The sequence below is a fragment of the Morone saxatilis genome, unplaced genomic scaffold (genome assembly GCF_004916995.1).
Source record: "Morone saxatilis isolate NCDOM2014 unplaced genomic scaffold, NCSU_SB_2.0 Contig19, whole genome shotgun sequence".
Classification (NCBI taxonomy): Eukaryota; Metazoa; Chordata; class Actinopteri; family Moronidae; genus Morone; species Morone saxatilis.
Window position 1 is genome coordinate 1,163,610 of NW_023339751.1, and position 11,682 is coordinate 1,175,291.

The window sequence follows — 11,682 nt, forward strand, 5'->3', positions numbered from 1 at the left end:
TGAACTCAGTAACTGCAGGAAGTAAACAGGTGATTTGGATGAATTTTGAGCAGATCATTTCCTGTTAAAGGGACTTTTTATACAATTCTCGTTGGCCATTGTTCTATTAGATCATTTATTTTACTTTTCTTCACTGAAGCAAACCAAACACTTCATTTAGTTTTATTACATGACTTTAAATCAAGGAGGCCTCGCGACGCATGCAGCTTCGTAAATCTATGTGATTATATATCTATATAATTTATGTATCGTTGACAGATTTGCCTTCACATTCACAGATTTGTCTACACATTACAAATCTCAATACACTTGCAAATCTGAATACAGATGTGTAGATTATTTTTTCCACATTTACAAATCTGATTACACACAGATTGAGTTTCAGTTGCACAACTTTAACCTCCTATGTGTTTTGCTACAAAACTCTTTACAATAATAGTATGTGGATCATTTCATACCGGAGGACTTTGGTAATTCCTGTACTCATTTCAGTGAGTTAAATAAAAAGCTCTGGGAAACCCTGGATGGCAGCCTTCGACTGTTCATTGTGTATCTCTGAAGGCATAATGTTTATTCACAGAATGAATGTAACGTCTGTAGGAAATAAAGTGGGCAGGGAAACCTGGCTGCTGATGGTCAGTTCCTGCCAAACGTTTGTCAGGTTGATCGGCTCAGATGGACTTCTGGTGAGCTGTTGATTGAGCTGCTGGCAATCTTAAAGCACTGAAAGAGAAAATGGCTTGTTTTAAACTGACCACTGTGTACTTTTGAGTTCATCTCTCGGGGTTTTAAAACTTTTAATAAGCCCAGGAGTTGTAAAAGTTTCTTAGTCTGTAGGGGGACATGTAATCCTTCAGCTGCAGTTAATCACCATATGCAGGACTTTCAAATGATAAAATCACTATGTGTCACAATGTGTGTTAATAATGACCTTGTGTTACTGAATGCATTTTAAATTAGCAATGTTTTCCTGTATTTATTACTCATTCGACACTTGTATGTTCCTTTGAAGGTCCACCATTAAAAGTTCTTGTGTTAATAATGCTGTATTTCTGCATACCAGTGTTGTATGGAGTTTAACTCAGAGAGTCCATCCTCCACCCCTGTCCCTCCCTCCAACCACCCACGTCTGCACACTAAACCCCGTTCTTCTGTGAAGGCAACATGGCTGTGAGGGTGTTTACACTTCACATCACTAAATGTGATTGGCCAGGTGTCCCCTGGTAGCAGGGTACCATGGCGGTGGCCCAGCAGCCCCGTAGTAACCTCGGTGACCTCTGGGATTGGCGAGGAGTCACTTCCTCACTTCCTTCAGGGATTGGCTGTTATCCTGGTCTTCCCATGAGTCTCTGCTCCAGCGGGGGATCGTGGAGGGACGCGACACACACTCAATTACATTTCTGTATGAGACTTTTATGACTTGATGGTATTAACCAAACATTATATGAGTGTATGAGTTTATTAGTTCATGAGTATACGTGTATTGGTTTTACCCAAAAGTCGAAACAACCATAAAAATGACAGCATTTTAGGCTGTATCGGGTATGCCTAAACCTAACCAACCCAACCAGCCAACAAAGGCCACAATTTCTAGCCAATCAGGGTCAGAGTAGAGCAGGTCATGTGTGCTGTGCTGCCACTGGTCACTGGCAACTACTGTCCACTAGTGTAACGTTAGCCAGAGCTAGCTAAATGTCATAATATAAGAAAGTCCATTCTCTGTATGTATTTGTTCACGTTTTACAAAAGAGTTTACCCTGAGCAAGGTGATAGCAATCATACAAGGTTAGTAGCATTCAACAAATAATAAATATAAATTATAATATATACATTTTTAATGAAAGTTTGGAATGTGGCCCACATCAGATTCCAGTGTGAACGCAACGGTTCACAATGTCATGAAAAATGTTGGTTTTGGGTCACTTGTGCCGTGTGTGAACGTAGCTTCGGTATGCATTTCAGGGACTAACTTTCAGTTTCTACTTGACAAAAGTAGTCTTGTATTCTGGATAAAATATGTGTTTAAATGCTGATCTGATCCGAACCCTCGTGTTTCCTACCCCGTCGGATGTCACTGCATCATTGTTACACTTTTATAATAACCACAGCTACAAAAATAAGACCCGAGCACTAATAATGAGACTGATCAACTGTCGGCTGTGGCTTCCAAATCTTGAGGTGCAAACGTACAGTTTTTTTGATTTGATTAGACCTTGTTTCCTTCCCCAGTGAGCGCCTTATGGACGGCTGCAGTATTAGACAAACATGCCCGCAGGGAGCAATGGTTTAACAAATCATAGAACCATTTCCTGCCATGTCTTCATTCTAAATCACACAAATAATTAATGTACATTCTGATAAATCAGTGGTTGCAGCTGAAGGGAGTGTCACCGCTCATACACACAAAACAAGCGCTCCTCTTCGACTCCAGCTCGTGGGAAAGAAACTACAGTTTACAGTAAACGTCAGGACTTAAATGACGTAGATTGGCACATTAATACGACGGAGATTAAAAATACAACCAACGGGAGATAGTTTTGTCTTTTTTTTTGTGCATCCCCCTCAGACGGAGCTCTGTGTATGTGCGGGTACATGACAATGTGTGAATATGCACTATGTGTGTGCGAATTTGATTGTTTGTGTCGAGGAGTGCTTGGGTGTGTACATACACGCTGTGTGTGTCTGTGCATTTACATGCTGTGTATATGTGTGTTTGTGCTGCCTGGCTGTGTATGGCTTTGCCAGGCCATATGGAGCGCTGTCTGGGGAGCACACTACCCACTTAGCTCTGCTGTTGGCTCTGGTGCTCTCTCCATCTGTCCCTCCTCTTTCTCCCATCCATCCCTCCCTCCATTCCACACTCTCTCTCTTTCTTCTCCCTATCTTTTGTTTTATCTTTTATTTCTTATTTCTTGTCTCTTCTTTCGTCTCTCTCCTTTACTTTTCTACACTCTGTGGTTTATCGCGTCTTAAATTCAAAAGTAGTCTTATTAAGCTATTTGTCTAATTACAAGTGTCTTCTTCTGCACTCTTCTTTTCACACTTTTCTTTCTGTTTGGTGGTAAACGCTGTTGTCCAGCAGCTACTGCGCTCTTGAAATACCCACTTAGCCGAGAACGGCGATGAGCTTGACCAACACCGCAGAGCTGGTGAACGCCCTCCTATGGGCCCCGGACTGTTTCTGGTCCTTCTATTCAAAGGCCAGGGCGGGAGTCTGGAGCCAGTGATCGATAAAATGACCGGCGGGGGGGTTCTGTTGTTGTCGGCTCATTGACAAGTGGTAACACGGTACATGATTGGAGCTACCCCACTGCCCCGGTGGCGTGCTGGGTTTCCACACTTCCTGGAAAAGTCCTGAAAAGTATTTCATTGCTTTAATTGTATTATACTGAAGACTCCTTCATTAAATTTCAGGCATCATTATTTACATTATACTTTATTTGAAGCTGTGTTTATAAGGATTTATACGGCCCCATGCATGCAGTTGCGCATGCTGTGCTCATTAACAATTACTGAAGTGCATTGGGATCAATTATAAATGGATTATAAGGATGAGCTTGAACTGGAGCCTCATACTGTAGGGCAAACATTAAATAAAACTGGAGGAGAAAAGCACTACGCCTCGAGAACCAAAATATCGATACGCTTGAGTATCAAGATATTGTATCAATTGAAACACTATCAGTTTTTGTGCTTAAACACCAAACAGCTGGATAACAGCGTTGTAAAGGTTGTTGTAAAGGTTGTTGTAAAGGGCTATGCTGTTGAATGTCACAGAGATTGTGACAAATACAAATGCAGATTCCACTTTTCTGGTTGCATTAAAAAAGTAACTCAGATTTTACACATATGGTGGTGTTTGTTTTTTACATGTTTTGCTAAAATTAGATGAATAAAATATAGTATTATAATGCAATATATTCAATTGTAACCCCGTATTACAATACGATACATCCTCAAATAGCTACTGTACCAACTGTACAGATGTTAGCAAGCAAAATATCCAAAATGTGTTTTCTCCTTTTTCCTGTCTGTGTGAAGTGAAACCACAAAGACTCTGAATACGATAAAACTTTGCTCATGTTAAAATATTTTCAGCTCTCACAGACTCAATTCATACCACTCAGTGTAAAAATGTGTGTCTATTAGCGACCACCCGTCTTTGAATTCACTTTGTGTGCGCTCACGCTGCCTCTAAACACACACTTTGTTCCTTTTTGGTCACTTTTATTTAAAAACCAAACAACTGTTTGAATGTGGGAAATATCCAATATTCCAAAACCACTTATGTTGTAAAGTTCAACCTTTTGCAGGCGTTATTTTAGTACATTAGGGAGTCTTTGCTACATATTTATAATATGTAAGCTATTAAATACTTGTAAATTATATAATTTTAGGCTGCAATCTCAGGAGAGAAGTTGCTAGTGGCTAGATTCTTGCAGCTAACTCAGTAATATAAGTTGAAATAATGAAGTATTTCATGTTCATTTATTTCACATTCTTAAAAACTGGATAAAATAAGTTCAACCGACATCTAATCAAATCATCCTTTGTTGTCCAGCTGTCTCATACTCAGCTCCTGTTGTCTGCAAAAACGTCTAATTTACTTTTTAAATGTAAATGGTAGCACACAAACTATATGATAAACACTTGAGTGACTGAATATAACACAGTCCATTCACTGTTGTTGGTGATGACTGTAAAGACAGTATGCTCTGTTCATCTGGGGGCCTCATTTGTTGAGTCATGTTGGTTAAAAATAAACATGCAAATCAGAACATGTTTCATGTCTGGATGTATTGCTTAAATGACTCCAGTCATCCTCTGGATCATTTTCAGCACCAGTTCTTTTAGCCGAAAATCTTATTTTAAAGCTGTTTGATTAAATTCCGGGATCACGTCTAAATCTTGATCGAATGAAATGTCCAGAGTTTTAAAGAACTATACATTTACTAAAAATTACTAAAACCAACATGGACTTTTGATCTCTGGACTAAATCTGAAACTAGCTGATAAAATTAACACTAATTAAGACTTTTTCTCAGCAGGATTACAGAAGAACGCCTTTAAGCTGAATGTGTTAGCTAACTGTGGACTTTTTCCATCTGGAAGCCGCCAGTTAACAAGGTCACCGAGCCAAACCGCGATGCAGATGTGATGTTATAAAGCCGTGGCCGGAGGAATTTTGGGGTAAATCTCTGAAGGGGTAATTCGCTTTCTTAACTTGTGCCTTGTGGTTCTGGCAACAACACCTTACAGCAAAATTGGTTTGATACGAAAATGAGTCTTTGGGTGTTCTTATAACCTTTTCTCAATTGCTCCATTGTTTAAAGCTCCAGTGGGTTCATAGGTATGTTTTCTTTAGTGTATAATCAATCCGCCATGTTGAACCGCCATGTTTAGCCCAGAACGTACAAATCAAACACTAGCTCTAGATTCATTCAGTTTCATGGCTGCTGTAGTTTCTCCTCCATGCTTGCAGGAATGAGCAGTATTCAAATGGTTGCAATCTACAACGTCACTGCTAGAAGTCCCTAAATCCTACAGATTGGTCCTTTAAGTTACTACTGGAGAGGCAGGGCAGTAATGATATTAGTTTTGAGAATCACAATAAATCATATTTTGAGAGAGAATATGGGAGGCAGAAGAGAGAGTGAGGAAGAGAGTGAGGATAAGGCGGTTGGAATGGCAGTCAGGAAAGTGTATCCAGAGAAAGAGGAGGAAGGGGGAGGTGAGATGAGTAGTGGAGGAAGGAGAAGGTTTAAGTTGAGAGTTGGGTTGGTGAAGTAGAGTAGGAAGCATCACATACAGCTGTGTATTAAATCAGAACTCTTAAAAATGATCTCTTTTTATCTCTGTTAGGATTTCCCCCAAAAACCTTATCTGTTCTAATTTACACTGTAAAAAAAGTGTTTATGGTAAGAAACTGGCAGCTGTGGTTACCAGAACTTAACCGTAATACATACAGTAGAATCTTTCTACTATTATGGTAAAAGGATCTTAATACTGTTGATTTTATGGTTAAAGTTGGAGTTTTATTCCATATTTTACCATATAAAAACAGGTTTTTACCATCAAAAGAAACAATTTTGCTGTTTTTTACCGTAAAATCTCCATACTCCAATCTCCATTTTTCTACAGTGTAGTATATTTCATGGCCAAAACCTTCAGTCCCAAATGAGAGCAATCACTGATGGCAGACAACAGATTAATATTACTTGTCTCTCTTCTCCAGTAAGTTGTAAATACTGTCAGAGAGGGAACGAGAGAGAGCGTGATATAAGGGAAAGACGGGAGGATGGAAGGAGGGATGGAGGGAATGGGGGAGGTGAGAGTACAGCCCAACAGCTCAGCATGGTGAGTTCTCTGACGGAAGTGAGGGAGGGGAAGGGACGGAGGAGGAACAACAGAGCTTGGCACAGACAGAGAAAACTAGAGAGTGAGAGATTCTCCATGTCCCTGCTGCCATATGGTGAGCAGCCAGGCCACAGCACATTACATACATGGACTAACAGAGAGAGGAGCTCATCATGTTGTAAAGAAAAAATCACATTTCATGAAAACATATCACTTCTCTTTTCAGAATAAAAATTTTAAGGAGAATAATAAATTTTTAGATTGTTTTATTTTCATGTTCTTTAATTTCATAAAATAAATAGGGGAGACCTGGGACAGTTATACCAATTTCTCCAATAAATCAATAACCATTTACACTGGAATTACCAATTCAATATATTATAAACTTCAATCTGTCAGCTACTAAAACAATGTATTTAGAGGTTTTTGGAAAAATTGTTGAAAAATGTAGTCAAATGCAGTGAAAAATAATATTTATGAATTACCTTATAGTGACTTTTCATTTATTTTTAAAAATAATTTCACATTACATGACATAAAAAGAGGGGGCGTTAAGAAGGCGTTACAACTGTCGCAGTATCATCAGCCATGTTTTCACTTCAGGTGAACTACAGCCATGTCTATTATTACATAACAGTGATTCTACTAATAGTTGTTTTAATTCCTAGATATTTGATCTCACGACATTGTCCAAAAAATGAATCCATTGATTTAAAGTTACATTTGACCTAAAATAAGAGAAGACAATCTAACTGAGCATGTGCAGAGTCACTCTAGCTTGTTTCTGATTGGAGGAATTCAAGGTGCCACAATCGTCCCCTGTCCTATGTATGAAGCCAATTCGACATAGCGGCCAAACTACAGCAATGGCGTCCGTCACGTGACACTCTGGCGGCGGATATGTTATTTTGACCATCAACACCAACATAAAATGACTGGTTTCAATATTTATCCATTCAGTCCGATAACATTTGGAAAGTCTAGAAGAGCATTAAAGTTAGCGGAGAGCTTAACCGGAGGTTAACGGCTCGCCCGGCATAAGTCTATAGCGTGCATCTTCTGTGGGCGACACAATGTGGAAGCATATTCGGAGAAAGATCAGGGTATTTTGTGGAACGTTTTTGGCTTCATGTGCCAACAGCTTCCATAGGACTGAACGGAGCCCCGCCCCCAACGCTGTATCCAGTTCTTCTTCCATGGTTACAACTGTCCCCGTCTCCCCTGTGAAAAACAAATCAGTGAATGTGGAACATGCTAATTTCTGCTGCTGCCAAAGGATAGCTTCGTATTCTTTCCAAGCCATATTAGAGAGTTATTGGTCGCTGTAATCATTCCTCCTGTCCATACTGGCAGTGAACTGATCCTTTATTTGTACCACTACACTGTAAAAGACACATTTTTATGTGTTTTATCCCATCAACCAACCTAAATGCATCTGCACCAGATCCTCAGGGTGCCCAAAGACTCCAGGTTTACTATGTGGCAGGTCATTTGCAATCATTTAAAGTGGCAATAATCAATATTTTTAGATTAACAGTGGATCACAGGACTACTTACATGTGAAACGGGTCACTTGTAGTGACAGACTCTACTATTTCATGGCTCTATCAATCAGTCAGCGTCATTTTTTCTGCACCAGCAGGCAGCTGTTCTCAGTGGAAGTGCTCTAAAATGCCACTGTACCCTTCTGCTCTACCTGCTCAGCTCCACAGTGCAGTTTTGCCCCGGGGTCCTCTTTTAATCCGGCCCTGACCAGGACAGCGTTTTGACAAAGATGCAATTTTGAGATCTGCCTTACAGGGGTTATACACATACAGGTACACAGACTACATTCTGTGTGTATGAATGAAACGCATCAACACGGTATTTTTCACAGGAATTTCAATTTTTCTATAACAAACGACTGTTTTAAAAATAAAGTACATTTTCCAGTAAAACTGACCTGCTGCTTATGATGTTAACAACTCAAAATAAATACAAAATGTGTTTTAATTTGGCCGAATTTAAGCATTTTTTTCTCACCTATGATGCCTTTCTGTGTGAGTTTGATGCAGCCTAACACAATGTATATGACCAGTTTCATAATCCCCAGATTCTTATCAGCCTGTGAAGGTGATAAAGTCCTTTTTCTGCAAATAATAAGGTGTTAAAGTGAGTGTGGGTGGATAACCATTGCATGCAAACAAATTCCCTTTCTGTGCACACACACATGATATACACACAGTTGCTGCAAAGCGGAAACCCATTTCTAAATCTGGCATGCATTTTACCTTCCATTCAATTTCACAAATAGCATGAGAGGGAGGAAACTTTTTAATACTCGTCTATTATAGGACACAGAATGAGTTCCAATCAATCTTGCAGATGACTCCTCTACAGTAAGAGCGTGTGTGTGTGTGTGTGTGTGTGTGTGTGTGTGTGGGGACTAGATTAAAGACAGTAGTGAGACAGGGAGGTAGACAGGATGCTGAGAGGGAGACAGGTTTGAGAGAAGAGTTGGAGGGAGTGAAACTTTTGAAGGTCTTCACTTTAACATCTCACAACAGAGCAACAAGGGACCGAAGTTACTTTGAAAATAAGTGTTGGAGAGTAAATGAGAAGGGAGACAGAGAGAGCTGCAGTGCTTAATTTCTAAATGGCTGCGAGGTGATTTTCTCTGACACTGACTCATTGTTATTTGATTCATGTCTGCCCGCTTTTTGAATATCGATCCAGGAAGTGGAGGAGTGACTCATAGTCGGCCATAGAGGCCTGAGTCACTACAGGAAAAGAGTCAAAGCTGGCTCCCAGTCCCAACCTGATGCCACCCTGCTTTATGAGAGCCCACGAGTGGAGACGGCAGTGCCAACGTTTGGACTCAGCTATTTTATCGGCCTTATTATTTTGGACACATCTCCTGTATGTCAGAGCAGAGCGGCTGAAACTTTTTTTTTTGTTTAACTGAAACTTTAAGCTTTGATTGACGATCATTCTGGGAAGAGATTCTGGAAAGTGAATGGAAGCTTTGCCTGTAGAGATAACTGAGACAATGAGACACACACTTTCTGTATCTCTTTCAGATTAAAAGCTCTCTAGCATTTCTTAACAAGGCTTTTTATAACCCCAAACCCAACAGGAAATCGGCCACTTTTAATATAGTGATAACTCCACCATCGCGATTAAAAGTTGTGCTATTTGTGACTGTGCGTCAAACGCCGTGTCTGTGGCTGGGCATTTGAATTTCGACGTTTTACCATGAAACAGGAAGTTGTCATTTTAGTGTACTTTGTCCAATCTGCACCAAACGTCACATGTTTGATAAAAGCCCTGAACACATCTACACCACCTACTGGAAAACAGGAAGTTAGGCTTGTGTGGCAATCATCATCTGATTTATGTGAAATTGTGTGATCTACTTATATTGTGCTGGTGCATGAACGCAACCGCAGCACGCCCCAACACACATGAACTATCAGGGCCCGATCATCACTGCTTGTAGCTTTAATATTGTATTTCATTTATCAAAGGCAAACTCAGTATACAAAGACGGGCAGCATCAGGCATCTGGCAGCAGCAGAAACACTTTCTGTTTGGACGCCACAGGCGCACGAGGCAGCACAGGTAGAGGCAGGCAGTGTGTCCTCGCGTTGTACCTTCATCTATTGCACTGGTGAATACATAAAATGAAGCAAAGTATTAAAAAGTGACACACCTTGTTTGTAACAAGGGGCAGAGAGTAATGTGTGTCAGCTGACCCGATGAGTACTTAAGGGACCACAGCTTATGTTTTCCCTGGGACCTGGTGTTAGATTAATCTGGCCCTTATTGCAGCAGGATGGTGTGTGTATGATGAACTGAAAATGTGTGTTCATGATAATAAAGGTACATGTACAGCGCTGCGGCTCACTGATGTGTTTTTAATAGTTTTAATAGTTTAATGGACCTCTGTGGCACAGAGGAATATGATATCAGGATCTGACTGCGCTGTAAAACCTGATACAGTGTACACAGATAATATTTAGATTGTTGGTTTTGGTCTTTTCATGGGATCTGTTTCTAATTAGAAAAAGGAAGGATGACACCAACCTTATTCTTCAAAGAGCTGTGTGTGTGGCTTTAGACACACACACACACACACACACACAGCATGCTCAGGTGATCACGGGGAAAGGTCAGTGACCTATATAAACACCGTGTCCAAACCTCCATCAAACTGTAATCATCAGAGAAATAGAAAGAATAATTCATGGACGACAACAGGAGGATAGCCATTGCATTCTGCTGACATTTGGTTTCTCATTATTCAACGTGTACATGGTCTTCTGGCTGCACAACACTTGTAAAAAACTTCAACTCTTTAGGGTTAAACTGCCAACAAGGGATGGATAAGTAAGATGGTTGGGTGTGTGTGTTTATGTGTGTGTCCTCTCCGTTTGTCCTTGCCAGGTAAAGGTCTGTGTGCCGCTTTGAGTTACGGTGCGTTGTAGCATCTGTCACAGCGCTATAAAGTTAGTCCAGCAGCTCCTCCCCCTCCGCTCCTCTACCCTCCATCCTTCCTCACCCTTTTCATCCGTCTTCTTTACACTTCCTGCCCTCGAACCTTCTTGCCTGTGCGGCCAGAGCCTGATACATCCTCTTCGTCTTTGCCACAGAGCTCCACTGTCGTCCCAAAACTATTAAAACCACATAAATGAACCACAGTGTTGCACTATTATTAATCCGCAGCTGAAAATAGTCCCCTACCAATGCATTATTTCCTCCTGTTTCAGTAACGTTTGCTAAAGTTTCCAGCTGTTTTTAGGAATTACTGAGCCTTTAAAAAAAACGGTGACCCATTTTTAAAGATTTGCGTCTTCTGGCTGAGCACCATACAGATGATTGGTTTCGGTCTTTTTGTGGAATTTGTTGACAGTAATAAAAATTTCCAGCCTCAACCTTTTAATAAAATGACAAAATCTTGCAATGAGGTGTAATCATTTCCAGGCATGTTCAGTTGTCAGCATATACAGACACATCCCTCCACTAGCATTAACAACAATGTCAAAAAGGTAAAAAGTCAGTTTCTGTTAAAAAACAAATGCAGTTATCTCCACTGAGAAACATTTACAGACTCCACAGTATAGTGAATGTAATGTATTCACAATGTCAGTTTCTCTCTTAAGTTAATCTCATTGTGTAAAGTGATTGTTTTTCCTCTAAAAACAGATCTTAAAAAAACCACAACCACTTTATTGAGTAAAATCCAGAAATAACTGAAATGATCTCATTTTCCTTCTTTCATTAAGAAAAATCCTTCCCTCTCTGTGCCGGGCTCAACGAGGGATTTTGTTTTTTTGGCTGTAATTT